The sequence below is a fragment of the Urocitellus parryii genome, chromosome 5 (assembly GCF_045843805.1).
Source record: "Urocitellus parryii isolate mUroPar1 chromosome 5, mUroPar1.hap1, whole genome shotgun sequence".
In the NCBI taxonomy this organism is placed as follows: Eukaryota; Metazoa; Chordata; class Mammalia; order Rodentia; family Sciuridae; genus Urocitellus; species Urocitellus parryii.
Window position 1 is genome coordinate 159,425,187 of NC_135535.1, and position 14,824 is coordinate 159,440,010.

Consider the following 14,824-nt stretch of genomic DNA (forward strand, 5'->3'; position numbering starts at 1 on the left):
AGCCTGGGGTACACATTGTGACTTCTTAAAGGATACTCTGGTGGGATAGCGCCTTCATTCAACAGTGCCCAGTGGTGGCCACTTGGGTGACACGCTCCTGCTTCACTCCCCTGGTCCCAGGCCTCCACCCCTGCTGCTTCCTAATGAAGGACTGAACCTAAGCCCTTCACCTCAGGCGTTGGGGCTTGGAGACCCAGGCTAAGACAGACATCATCCCCCTCTTAGGCCTGTCACAGGGAAATAAGCTCATTAGCATAAGGACCCAGCTCAGGCTGGCTGTCTCCCCCTCGGGTCTCCCCCTCCTTCTTCCCCACATCCTCACCAGTCACCGTCCTGACACATCAGATCCCGCCCTGCCTCTGTCCTTCCCCACGGCCACCACCACCTGGCCCAGGCTCCAGCTCCCCCCCTGGACCTAATGCCAGCCTCCCCGCAAGCCCCTCTCGGCTCTGTAGTCACAGCCACCTGCTAGAGTGCCAACGTGTCCTGCTCCTGCTCTGCTTCAAACCCTCCGGGTGTGCCCAGGGCTCCTCACACCTGCGTGCAGCCCCCGCCCCTCCTCTGCTACACAGCTGCTGCCGCCCTGGGACTGCCCCTGCCCGGGATCTCCCAGCATGCCCCGCTGCCCTCTCCAGGACCCACAGGAACAGGCTCCGATGAGGGTGCACCATATGATCCTGTAACCCAGCAGCTCAGGAAGCCGAGGCAGGAGGATTGCAAATTTGAGGCCAGCCTGGACAATTTAGGGAGACCCTGTCCCAAAACAAAAGAATAAGAGGGCTGGGGATGTGACTCAGTGGTAGTGTGGCCCTGGGGTTCAATTCCCTGTACTAGAAAAAAGGGAAGAAAAGAAAGAAAGAAGGAGGCAGTCTCCAGTCTTTAACTTCTTATTTAAGGAGTCTTTATGTATTTATAGTGGCACTGGTGACCACTGGGGACTGAATTCAAGGTGCTTCGTCACCCTACCACTGAGCACATCCCCGGCCCTTTTTATTTTATTTTGAGTCAGGGTCTCCCTAAATTACCCAATCTGACCTCAAACTTGCCATCCTCCTGCCTCAGCCTCCCTAGGGCCAGGATTACAGGTATGCACCACACTGTGTGGTTATTTATTTTACTGTTTCCCCCCCCCTCTCCTGGGGACTGAACCTGTGGCTTCTCACATGATAGTCACGTGCTCTACCACTGAGTTATACCCCAGCCCTCGGGGACATTTTTGTCCACATACAAAACAGAAAGGACCTGTCGCCAGCTTCGGCAGTTACCACCCTGCAGCCGGCACAGGTTCCACTGTGTCTGCGCTCGTTCTGCCCCCTCCTCGGGTTGTGGGAAGGAAACCCTCCGTGGGGTGTTAGTTCATCTGTGTTTCAGTGTACAGCTTAACAGGAAAAAGACTCTTTTGCCAGGGACAGTGGCACACACCCATAATCACAGCAGCTTGGGAGGCTAAGGAAGGAGGATCGCACCAGTTCAAAGCCAGCCTCAGCCACTTAGTGAGGCCCTAAGCAACTCAGCCAGACCCTGTCTCTAATAAAACATAAAAAAAGGTCTCAGGTGTGGCTCAGTGGTTAAGCACCCCAGGCTCAATCTCAGGTACAAAAAAAAAAGAAGAAGAAGAAGAGAAGAAAAGGAACTGGGCAGAGGCCATAGCCTGCTTGAGGTGTCAGGAAAAGGTGAAGTTTAAAAGACTTAAGTTCCCTTTCTTTTTCTTCAGTCCTTTAAATCTTCAAGTTCTCCTGACTTCTCTTCTCTCTCCCCGTCTCCTTGAAATTTTTATTTGCTGGTCTTTGATAAACTTGGATCTTTCATCTGTAGGAGTTTTCACAGTTTAGATTGTATCAATCTTGGGTATCATTTTAACAAAGTTTCTCTTTCCCTTCTACTTCCTTAAATTAGTGGTTAGGTGACAGGCTCGAAGGTTTGATCAGAGTCGGGTTGTCTTCTCTCTTCTTTGGGTCCCCCTCTCCCGTCTCCTCCCTGTTGCACATGACATGGCTGCTATCGATCCTCTTTTCCTTGAATTGCCTACCTATGCCATTCCCAAGGCTTCATGGTTAGCAAAACATACTTCTCTGTCCTGGTGAAGTCAGTTTGGACCATAGGATTTGCTTGGGCCAGTCATCTAGAAAGAAGTTTTATTATTTTTTAAAATTTTATTTTTTTGTTTCTGTGGATTGAACTCGGGGGCACTCAACAACTGAGCCACATCCCAGCCCTTTTTTTCCTATTTTATGCAGAAACAGCATCTCCCTGAGTTGCTTAGCATCTTGCCATTGCTGAGGCTGGATTTGAACTTGTGATCCTCCTGCCTCAGCCTCCAGAGCTGCTGGGATTCCAGGCAGGTGCCACCACACCAGCTGGAAAGAGGTTTTAAATCCGCTCACGTGGTTTGGTTTATCTCTTGTACTCCTGTGATCTACCTTGAGAAGAATATATTCTCAATGTGAGGCTGGTGTGTAGGTCAGCAGCAGTAGAGCACTTGCCTGGTATGTGCAAGGCCCTAGGTTCCAACCCCAGCACTGAAAAACAAAATAAATCAATAAAAAGAATATAACTCAGGGTAGCCCCTGGTCCAAGGAGAATGTGGAGCTATAAGGAGGAGACTGGAGCCCCACCAAAGCCTGAAACCTCTGCCCTGGCAATGAGGAAAATAAACATTTAGTGTTATAAGCCATTGAGACTTAGAGGATGTTTGTTATGCAGCATTATTGTAGCAAGAGCTGACTGACAAATCATTGCCAAACTCAGCACAGTCCTGGGCTAAAAAAAAAAAAAATGGTTATTGAATAAAGAAGAAAATAAGTTATTTGATCCAAAACATTTGCAGTGTGAGTCTGTTCAAGCCACTGCACCTCTCAGGACGTGTGTTACCTTTTCTTTTCCAGGGCTGTAGCGCTCCTTTGCGGGGTTGCTGTGAAGACTAACTGACTGAACGTGGGCAAATACCATCCAGCACTTTGTGCTAAATAAGAGATGTTTTTCTCCCTCCTTCTCTGATCCCTGATATCCCTAAGTGAGCTCTTAAGTTATTAGGGGGCAAAGGAGGCTGAGGTGGGGGAGCAGTGGGAAGACAGAAGAGCTTACTCTCAGCTGTGGAGCGTTGGGTCCTTAACCTCCAGTTGAGGTGGCTCTTCAGAGTCCTGCTCTTCTTCATTTGGTTTCCTTTGTCCCCGGGAATTCGTCCCTGAATCATTGCCCCAATCATTTTTTCTGGCCCAGGGCAGAGGATTTTTCCGGATCCTGGGCTGGCTCAGTGGCTTCCTGGCCCGGGAAGAGGACAGGCAGCATTCTCCCTCCTGGGAGCCAGCTGCTGAGAAGTCTTCCACAGCGGCCCTCTGAACCGCCATGGGGGAAGCCCCAGCTCCTCAGGAGCAGGCAGAGAGGCCACGAGGCACCCACATGCCACTCCTGTGAGTAAAGCCTTGGAATTCTGCAGCGCAGCCCTCCCACCCCCCACCCCTGCCCAGTTGGCAGCTGACTCCAGCAGGGTGAGAGGTGCCCGTGTTGCCACACGAAGAAGCAGAGGCCCCTCCCCGCCCCATCTAGCGCACCACAGAATCATGAGAAATACCGCATTTTTGTCACGTCATTTGGTTTGGGGGTGGTTTTTTTATGTAACAGATAAACTAATGCATAAAAGAAATTTTATAATTGTATATGTTATAAATAATACACAATAGATGTGTCATTGTTCTTATTTATTTATTTTTGGTACCGGGGATTGAACTCAGGGGCACTCCACCACTGAGCCACCTCCCCAGCCCTATTTTGTATTTTATTTAGAGACACTGAGTTGCTTAGTGCCTTGCAGTTGCTGAGGCTGCCTTTGAACTTGCGATCCTCCAGCCTCAGCCTCCCGAGCCGCTGGGATTACAGGCAAGTCCACCGCGCCAGGATCATTATTTTTATTTTTATTTCTGAGCCATTTGAAAGGAAGTGGGCAGAAACCATGGCTCTAAATCTTTGGAATCTCTGATGAACAAAACTTCATTTCACAAAACCACAGCCACAATTGTTGCTCAGATTTTTTTTTTTCAATTTTGTTCCTTCTTTTATTCTTGGACTAAAAGGTAGAAGAAGAATGAGGAATTGAATCATAGATAATATGTACATTTTTTTTCCAGTATTGGGGATCGAACCCTGGGGTGCTCTACCACTGAGATACATCTCCAGAGTTTTCCTGTTCCTTTTTTTTTTTTTTTTTTGGATTTTGAAACAAGGTCTCACTAATTTACTCAGTCTGGCCTCGAAACAGCCATCCTGCCACAGTCTTCCCATCACTGGGACCATAGGATGTACCATGGCACCTGGCCATACTTTCCCTTATTATTGTTTACTATTTCAGAATTATCTTGGCCTTTTGCATTTAAAGTTCACCTTTATTCCTGTTTTAATCAGGAAGGGTTGCCCTCTTTGCCCCGTTGTCCATCTTGGAAGAGGCATGTGGTGGGACAAGGAGGACAGTGAAGGAAGCCCGTGCCGCCTTCCTAGCCAGGCAGATTCGACAAACCCCACAAAACCTAAGGATGCCCCCCACCTGCATTCCTGTCTTCTTTGACACAGATGACCATAGCTCACATACAGTAAATGCCTACTGTGCCGCAGACACTGTGAATATTGTCTTAAATAAACCTTTGAACCTCCCTCCTGGCCACCCTTTGAATTATGTAGAGCAGGACTGTATTATGAAGGCAGGATAAGATACTGGTTTTTCCTACATTTTTTAGTTGGTGCATGCAGTTAGACCTATTGATGGGATTAGTTGTTACATACTCATACGCGCACACAATATAACAACATGATTTGGCCACTATCACTCCCCAGCACTTCCCCCTCCCTCCCTAACTCCCACCCCTTGGTCCCTTTCCTCCACTGATCTCTTTGATTTTTTAGGGGATCCACCCCCACCTTTGTTTTCCTCTTTCCTCTCCAGCTTCTGCATATGAGAGAAAACATATGACCCTTAACTTTCTTTTTTTTGGGGGGGGTATTGGGGATTGAACTCAGGGGCACTCCACCACTGAGCCACATCCCTAGCCCTATTTTGCATTTTATTTAGAGACAGGGTCTCACTGACTTGCTTAGTACTTCCTTTTTGCTGAGACTGGCTTTGAACTCGAGATCCTCCTGCCTCAGCCTCCCATGCTGCTGGGATTACAGGCTTGCACCATTGCTCCCAGCAGACCCTTAACTTTCTGAGTTTGACTTATTTCGCTTAACATGATGGTCTCAAGTGCCATTCACTTTCCTTCAAATGCCATGATTCCATTTTTCTTTATGTCTGAATAAAACTCCCTTGTGCATGTAGACCACATTTTCTGGGATAAAGTCCTGTTCAAAGCTTGAGTCCTGAGGTCAGATAGACCCTGGCTTTGAATTCTAACTCTATTCTTACTTGGCTGGATGACGTTGGCAAATTGCTTTACCCATGTAAGACTCCATTTTCTCATCATCAGACACACAGTTGTGTTTTCGTTTTTGCTTGTTCCTATCCAATGTTTGTCCATGGGCAGGTGTGTTTTTGCAGAGTTGGAATCATAGTGTACATTCCGCTTTGTATCCTGTTTGGGTTGGTCTCTTCCCACTCCGCAGTCTCCCGTGTTGTAGGTGAGGCGTTTTCCACAGAGCAGCTCAGGACAAGGTGGTTCTGGGTGCAGTTGGGCTCCTTTAGATTCCAGCCCATTCCCTGATGCAGCTTTTTTAGCTGAGGCCAGGGATACAGGAGGCAGGCTTCCAGTCCCAAGCAAGCTGGCTGAGGTCTTCTGCTCAGAAAATTTGACATTGTTACAGTTATCATTATTTATTCGGTCCCTATTCATATTTTGCCAATTTTCTAAATGATGTGTTTCATAGTTTCATAGTGATTTTTTTTTCTTTTTTCTTTTTTTTTAGTTCCAGGATCCGGTTCAGGGTGACAGAAGGCATTTAGTGGTTGTATTAGTTATGGAGGGCTGTACAGCAAGTTACCCGGAACTTAAATGGCTCAAAACAATATTTATAATCTCGGTTTCTGTAGATCAGGAAGCTGGACTCAGCGGAGTTCTTTAGCGCAGGGTCTCCCGCAGTAGAGCTATCAAGGGTTGGCCACACTCATCACTGAGTTCAGGGGGGCCCACCTCTGCTTCTAACCTTATGCTGTGATTACGAGCAGGATTCAGGTCACCGCAGCCCAGTGGACTTGGGACCTCAGGTCCATGCTAGCTGTTGACTTAAAAGGCCTCGTCAGCTCCTTGAAACTCGGGCCCTGCCTTGGGGGCGGGGTGCGGTGCTCACAATTTGGCAATTTGCTTCATGCAAAGGAAGCAAACGGAGAGGAGCCAGAGAGAATTCTAGCAAGACAGCAGTCTCTGTCTTTTGTCACCTAATCTCAGCAGCCCAGTCCCTGAAATCTGCTTAACACAGTGGCTCATGTCTCTTTACTCTCTTCTCACCTGGCCCCGTGCTTGGCCTTAGTTGGCCTTCCATATCATCAGCATCTTAAAGTTCCATGCCACTTATTTTTGTAAATGTCTCTTGACTTGAGAAATTGTCTGCTGGTCCCCATGACTAGACTCAGGGGTTGCATTTGGGGTGGGGACACCCACAATGTTGTATCGTTCGTCAGGGGCTTTGTCCCATTATCCGTGGATTTCTTGGTTAAACGTCTACAACCTAAACCCTCTGCCATTCCACCTCTAGAGGCCTGGAAAGTTCTCTTCATTTCTCCAATAGAGTAAAAAATTGAGATCAGTTCTCTTGACTGAGCTATGATGGCAAGAAGTTGAGTCTGGAGACTAATTTAGAATGAAAATTTCCAAGGTCCTGGCTCAGCCATTTACCCTGTCCCTCTCGCAGGCACACAGATGCCCTCACTGGAGGCCTCACTGCCAGCCTGAAGCCTGGGGGATGAACACCCTCACACCCTCTGACTCCTTCTCCACCTACAGACCTCCAGCTCGTCTCCAAGCCCAGGCTGGGGTCTTCCCCTCCACGAACGGGGCAGCAGTGCTGCACAGACCTGAGGCCAGCTGTCCATCACGCTCTGTGTGCTCAGTGCCCCCTGAGGTTGTGCAAGCCTGCGGTCGGTCCTGTTCTGGAAACCCTGGTCGGCCTTGCCCCAGGTAATGCACTGTGTCCCTGGCATTGTGTCGGCATGTCTGTCTTCTGCAGACAGGCCAGGACCTAGGCCTCATTACCTCTCTGGGTCCCAGTTCCCACTCTGCTCAATAAGGGATTTCTCAGCACGGCTCGGGCTCCCTGTCCCCATCTGCAGCACAGAGTCCCATTTTCTATGATCTGCTGGTGGCACAGCTCTAGCTCTTGGTCTTTGTACCTCCTGAGGTGCATCACAAACTTCCAGCAATAAAATCCCTGTACCCTAGTGGGAAAACCTTCCAGACAAGGCTAAGAGGTGGCTGGGCACCGTGGCGCTCGCCTGTCATCTCAGCATCTCTGGAGGAGAAGGCAAAAAAATTCAAAGTTCAAAGCCAGCCTCAGCAACTTAGCAAGGCCCTGAGCAACTCACTGAGACCCTGTCTCTAAATAAACTATAAAAGAGGGCTGGGGATGTGGCTCAGTGGTTAAGTGCCCCTGAGTTCAATCTTGGGTACAAAAAAAAAAAAAAAAAGTCAACAGATGCAGTTCAATGTAGCTTCTTAGATTCATGAGATTGAAACACTTCACATCCCTCCACCCCCATCTAAAAAGAGGTAGTAGAGTCTGGGAGGCCCATGTGCAAAGCTCCCCTGATTCTCACAAGTCTGACCTCTTGTCCTCTTCACTACTGCTAATAACATTTGGGTACATGGGGAAGGGATGATTTTGTTGGGAGGGAATTAAAAATGAGATTGTGTGATTGACTTTTTCTGGAATGTGTTTACTCATTTGCATCCCCAAACTAGAATCTGGCGTAATACTATAATAACAGGACAAATCAAATAATTAGCAACTCTAAGAGTTATAATAATTTGGGTTCTGAAGACATTCTTTTCCTTAGAAGTAAAATTAGTCGTTCCATCTGAGGTAATAGCTATGGAGTCCAATTGACCAGAAGAAAAATTAGAATTGGAAGATAATGGATTATTCTAAATACTCACTACATCAAATAAAATATGTCACAGAATCCAGATGACTGTAGATACATCGGGGAGACTAATGATGGTATGACTAAAGAGTAGGCGACTCGTGGGGGGGGGATTTTATGGTTGGTTATTTCCTCATCTGTTACCTTTTCTTCTGCAGGTCAGACTGTGTTTTTTATTGTATGTTGCATATAAATGTTGCATCAGATGCAAAGGTTGGAAAAAGAGGAAAACCCAGACCAGATCATGACACCTGACAACATCAACTCGAGCGGGGGATTTCTTTCTCTATAGCTTTAATGACTATGTTTGTCCTGAAGTTTGTCTGGTTATTCAGGTTTGTCCTTAAGAAATCTTGGGAATGAGACCTCTAACTTCGTGGGTCCTAAAACAACCACTGGCCTCCGTGTGCGCAGAATGTATTGGCCTAGTTAACAGGGGGATCTGAAACCTGAATTTCCCCATAGAGGCTGAGTTTGTATTCGGGAGTTTCCAGGCTGTTTGAACGAGATGGATTTGAGCATCAGAGACCTTGTGGAAAGGTCTGGATTATTATTATGTACTGGATTATCTCTGGTTCCTTTTCACAACCATTTTGTCTACCTCTGTGCCTGATGGAGCATTTCTGTGACCACTAGATAAATGGATACTCTGCTTGACAGACTTCTGGCCTCTCCCAACCTTAGGGCTGGGATGAGTCAGCACCAGAATCCTGTCGACTTCCCAGCCTTATTGAAAATAACATCTGAGAATTATGGATTTCCCCTTATTGTAGACTATTTGAAGACCCCACCTACTTTGGGGACTATACAAGCTTAAGTAACCTTCTTCACAAACACAACAACAAAACATGTCTTTTCCAGGTAACTTGAGTTTGAGTTCCCAGGGCATGGTCACTCATGTTTGGCTCAGAATCAGTTCTTATTTCCTCGAAGCAGAGTTGTTATTTTCCATGGTTAGCTCTAACCTTGTTGGAGAGCATGCGGACTGATTCCCAGGCAGAAGCCCCTACAGGGAAGACTGGGGAGGGCTGCAGAAGACGCAGAGAAAGGGATTCAGAAAGGTTCCCCAAAAGGTGAGCTGGGGTCTGAATCCTCACCAAACCTCAGGTCTCTTTTAACAGGACACAGAGTTGTAAGGAGTGGGACCAAAACACCCAATGAGGACTTTCTACTAAAGAGCATCCAGGGTCTCACTTCCTAATCTGGAGCATTCTGCCCAGGCCCCTCAGGTCTGCCTTGGCAGAAGCCTTAGCTGGTCTGCACCCAGGTAATAATTGGGACCCTCTAACTGTTGAATCTGAGAGAAGGGGTCCTGGGTAGGCCTGGGCACTGCTCAGTTCTAACTGGTTTAGTATCTGCTGCCTAAGACATGTCTGCTATCTCCTTTCTGCATTTGTTGAGAAGAAGAGGAAAGCCAAGTACCAATGTCTAGGTTTTCCCTTTTCAGACTTTCTTACTTCTCCTTTACAGGAAATAATTCGCTGTGTTTAAACCGTATACACTCCCCACTAAATGTCAGGACAGCTGTCTTAGGCCTTAATTAGCTCATGATGCTAAGTACTACTAGGAAGTCCCAGGAGAAAAACCCCCTGGGCAAGACCGAATCAAAGACTTCCTCCTGACATGGCATTCCCGAGGACTCCAGAGAGGGACCGGGAAGTTCGGGTTTGTGTTCTAATACTGAGCTCCTGGAGAAACTGACCTTTCTGCTCCAAACCACGCACTGCCTAGCTGGCCACTGCCCGTCCCGACTCCCCTTGCAGTCCCCAAATCAGAGGCGCCAACTGTCCGGAAGGGTCCGAAGATAATGCCAAGCATCTCTGGCTGCGTCAGCCCGCGAGGACCCTTCCAGGATCATGCCGAATTGGGGGAGTCCTGGACACGCTGCTTGCGCAAGAAAGCACAGAAGGGAGGGTGGGTGACCCGTTGCCGACTAGGAGGTGGGTGCTGTGGTCTTTGGAAACCATAGTTCAGCTCCCGCTGCCCCAGGGGGACGGGAAGACCCTCCCCTGGAAGGAGCTGGCCGAGAATGCGCGCAGAAGAGAGGGTCTCCCGGGGGCTCGAGGGTAACGGAACGCGGGGGGGGGGGAGTCTACGGCAGGGTGAAGCCACCAGGATCTCCACGCAGGCTCTCTCTTCATCTCCTCAGCCCAGGACAAGCAGCCTCTCCCAAAGGGGTGGGAATCCAAGCGGTCCCCAGCAAGTCCCCGGGGACGCGCGGTTGGAGGTGCAGCGCCCGGAACAAAGGCCCACCGAAGGGTCCTGGAGAGCGCGCCCCCCCGGCGCGGGTCCCCTCTCCCCTCCCCTCAGCTCCTCCCCCTGCTCCCCTTCCTCCCGCCCCAGAGGCCCAGCGGGCGCGCAGCCCCAGCATCGCCAACTTCGCCAACGGTTCCCAAGTTGCCCGGCGCGCCGGGGTGGGAGCTGGGTGGGGTGAGAACAGAGCAGGGAGGGGAGGAGGGGGAGGGCAGAGGAGGGAGCCGAGAGGGAGGAGGAGGCTGCCCGGGCTCCTAGGACACGGTTCCGGAATCCGCCGCCGGCGCGGGCCGCTCGCCCACTCGGGCCGAGCGGGTAGGGCACTGGGCAGGACCGCTCGCTCGCCCGCTTGCGGCGCAAGACGGCGCCCGCCTGGCGCCGCTTCCTGCCGGGCGAGCGGAGCGGCCGGGCCGCGCCTCCTCCTCCCTCCCTCCTCGCCACCGAAGGAGGGCGCTGAGTCCCGCCGCGGAGCCGCTGCAGCCCGGGGCTCCAGAGAGGAGGGCGAAGTTGCGAGCGGATGCTGCCCGCGCTGGACGCCGATCGGGGAGAGTCGGATCCGCCTTCGTCGGACGAGGCTCGGCGCCGGGGTAAGTGGGGCCCCGGAGTCCCTGAACCGCTTCCCCAGCTCGGCCGAGGCCGCCCAGCCGTGCCTTCGGGTCCCGGCGCCCGCGCCAAACTTTGCAAGAAGGCGCAGGCGGAGGGTGGGAGAGGGGCTCCCGGCTCGAGAGAAACCCCACGCAGGCGCCTCGACTCGCGGCGCCCAGATTTGCATCTGCCAGGTCCCCGCGCCTCCTGGCCGCCCGAGCCCCACGCACAGCGCGTACGCGTGTTAGCGCACGCCGCCCCGACCAGGCGCTTGCAGCCAGCCCAAGTGCACACTCCGGGAGCGCCGCGAGTTGGGCTTTGAACCCAGGCTCGTCTCCGTCTCTCCCAGTTCGATCCACGGTCTTTGTCTACTGCCCTCGCAGTCCCTCAGCGAGAGGGAGCCCCCAAAGTGCCAGGGGCAGGGATCGGACTGCCTGGACTTTAGTAAGTCGTGACTGAGATTCCGAGGCCGAGGAGTGGGAAGGAGAAAGCAGTCAGTGCAGATGGTTTTGCGGGTTCGACAGGAGACGATTTGGTAGGGGCAGGTTTGGTGCGGAAACTCAGCGTCTGGGTGATGTGTCTGGGTGCGCAGCCCTTCCGGAGGCGAGGCCGGGAGGCAGGAGGGACTAAGCATAAACTCACATGGGTGTGCTGGGGTCTGTGAGCAGGGTGGGAAAGCCTGCAGGCCGGCGCTGCGCTGGACAGCTGAGGGTTGATGGTGACAGGGCCTTGGAAGGAAGCAGAGACCCTTCCCCCTAGCGGATGTACTTCCTCAGAGGGACTTCCAGGGGGACAGGGTGAGGAGAGTCGAGCTATATGCATGGGGAGGAGGGAGACTCTAGGGTGTTAGAAAGACACTTATTTTCCTTGGACTGAAGTTGTGTTTGGTTTCTGATGCAGGGCACTCTGAGGCCCGAGCATGTTTCTGGACCTGGTGCAGTTCTGGGCACAGTGGGTACTCAGTAAGTAGTTGCTTGATGAGTAACACCAACAATTTATGTCTTTTGCTCTGGCTCTGAGCTGAGCCCATTGGACTTCAGCCAGGTTAGAATTGGTCTTCCTGAAAAGGTCGGGTCCTGGGTGGCTGGAGAGAACCCTGCCTCATCTTTGGGGGAAGCAGATCAGCAGCATGTTCCACTGTGCCTGTGAGCTAGCATGGAACTTTATCATCTCCCTTTCCCAGGGCAGCAGGAAAAGTTCCATTTCTTCCTCCTGCTAAGCTGGGGATGGAGGAGGAGATGGCATGCTGATTGGCAGACTCATTGGGGTCTTAGGGAAAAACTTTCCATGTGCAGCAGAGAGTAAGAGTAGATTCCATCAACCCTCCCACACCCTGGCTTTAGGGGAGAGGGATGGGTTAATGGGAGAAAGAGATGGGCCAGGCTAGTGGACATGTGCCAGGGTGGAGAGACCATGGGACATGTGGGATTGGGGAGCACCTGCTCTTCTTTCTGGCTCCTGCTAGCCTGGATGGAGAGAACTCTCATGAAGGGTCTCTGAGCTGTGTCTTCCAGCCAGGGCTTGGCTGGATGGAGGCAGCAGGTGGAGGGGCCGTCACAGTCCCCGTACTAAGTATTGGTGTGGATTCTTCTCTGCCAGTTGGCATGAGTTTCCCAGAGGAGCAGAAGCATCCCCTGTTCCTGGAACTGGGACTGAGAGTGCACAAAAACATGGGGGCGGCCTAGGCATGTCATGGAAAATGTCTCACTCCCCGCCCCGCCCCCTCATGAAGAGCTCCGACTAGGTGCAGTGTGCATTTCAACTTCTAAATACTGAAATTAGCAAAGCATGTAGGCAGCACTGAGGACTGTGGCCCCAGGTGAGAGGGGGAGTGCTCTGGCCTCTGGCCTTGGCCACCCCCAGATTCAAGCAGCATGCTACACACATCCAGTCATTTCCGCACCTTTCCACCTTCATCCTGCCTTCTGGGAATCAGGAGCTTTAGACAGGATCTCATGAAGCAATTACATCCCAGCGAGGTTAGTATTTCATCTCCTTTTTACAGATTAGGAAACCGAGGGTCAGAAAAGTTAAGTCACTTTTTATAAAATTCACGTAGCCAATGAGAGACAAGGCCAGGAGTTGAACCTGGAGAGTCTGACTCCTGACTGTGCTGTCTCCATCATGGAATTCTCCATAGCAACCAGGAAACACTCTGATGCTGCTTACTAACACGGTAGTAAGTTAACAAGGAGCCTCTTGACAGTGTCCCTTTTTCCCCCTCACTGCTGAGCCTGGGTTATACCATAGCTGTGGGAATCCGAGGCTGGGTGGTAGCTGGGCATGGTGGCACACACCTGTAATCCCAGCTACTCAGGAGTCTGAAGCAGGAGGATCATAAGTTTGAGGCCAGCCTGGGGAACTTAGTAAGACTCTGCCTCCAAGTTAAAAAAAAAAAAAAGCTAAAATTAAAAGGCCTGGGGATGTAGCTCAGTGATAAAGCATCCCTGGGTTCAATCCTCAGTACTGCCCAAAAAAGAAAGAAAGAAGGAAGGAAGGAAGAAAAGAAAAGAAAAGAAAAGGCTGGGTGGTACCAGGTGTCTAGAGCCTTCTATGTGGATCTGGAGTCAGGAAACAGTGGAGGTTGGGGGGATGGTGAATGTGGAAGATGGTATAGCAATTCCAATGAGAAATTGTCCACTGTTAATCTGAGAAATGTTGACACAGCTGTCCCTCGTGACCTTACCTCCGGTAGGGAGGAATGCCAACAATCCATCCTCAGATAGATTACCACCTTCCTCCCCGCTTTGGCCCTCACCAGCTTCACCTGTTACCTGGGGAAATCAGCCCTCACCTGCCAATTCCTGTTGTCACTTAGTTGGGACCATGTCACAGCTGTCTGTCCATTCCTGCCGTGGGCTCTGAAGAGCTAGACTCCTCTACAATGTGTGGTCATCTGAAGAGATGGGTGGGCAGACTGGGGACATGATAGTCACATGGTTCCTGGTTCTTGGCTGTGCTGTCACATAGTCACCCATCAGAGGGACAGTGGTTATCTGTTGGTCTCACTGTACACATGAAGAAATGAGGCTCTGAGAGGTGTGATGGTCACCCAGGGTCAGGAGGGTAGCAGCTGCCGCCATGCTTCAGGGCCCCCAGCTGTGTTTCTCCATCTGGCTGGTGCTCTGCACCCCTGGACTGCCCCCCAGGACTGAGAAGGGTACCCCTGCTGGGGCAGGGAGCCTGCCCGGCCCAGCTCATCCACCCCAGAGCTTCTGATATACGTGGTGTCCATAGTAAGAAAAAACTGACACTCTTAAAAGGAAGTGAGGGGCATTGGGTTAGCCCAGCCCAGCTGGCCTCCGCCCACTTCGCCCTGGGCTGGTTCCAAGAGTGTGAGGCTGCAGAGATACTGGAGCCCGCTCCTCCTCCAGGGCAGAGTGGACACACTGTCCAGAATGGAATCTGGGACACAGGGTACAGGGAGAAGCCGCCCCAGCTGAGGGGCAACTGCTACCATCTTTGTCCTCCCCTGGGAGGGACTGAAAACCTTGTCAGGTGGTGGGTGAAGCCCTGGGAGGGGCTGGGAGTGTCTCTGCTGAGTAGTGGTACTGCAGGGGCCCCCGAGGCATCTTAGCTGAGAAGGATGCTCAGAGACTCTGACTTTGGTGATGTAACACAGCAGGAGAATCAGCGCTCTTCTTCTTTCCTTAAATAGAAATGGAATTTGTCACCTTTTCTTCTTGGAGGCCCAAAGACCATAGGACGTGCGTGCTTGCTCGCTCTGTGCTGTGCGTGCAGATTCCACAGTTGGGAGTGGGAAGCCCCTAGCAGGCCCAGACAGTTGGTTCAGCCTTCAGTCTCCATGGGCTCCAACCTAGCTGGTGGCTCCTGGTCCCCTGCCAGGGTGGAGGGAGGGGGCAGCCTTGGGAGCCCCTGAGCACAGGCAGCTTCGTGTCTTTGGCACCCAAGCCCTCCTCCGCC

At 51.4% G+C, this 14,824-nt stretch overlaps 1 protein-coding gene across 1 annotated transcript in view; it reads left to right on the plus strand.

Moving 5' to 3' along the window:
* Window positions 1-10,842: 10,842 nt before the first annotated feature.
* Chst3 (carbohydrate sulfotransferase 3) overlaps window positions 10,843-14,824 on the plus strand; it is a 31,224-nt gene continuing 27,242 nt past the window's right edge. Inside the window, exon 1 of the mRNA XM_026405816.2 lies at window positions 10,843-10,902. The gene's annotated coding sequence lies outside the window, so the exon portion shown is untranslated. The remainder of the gene's footprint in view (window positions 10,903-14,824) is intronic.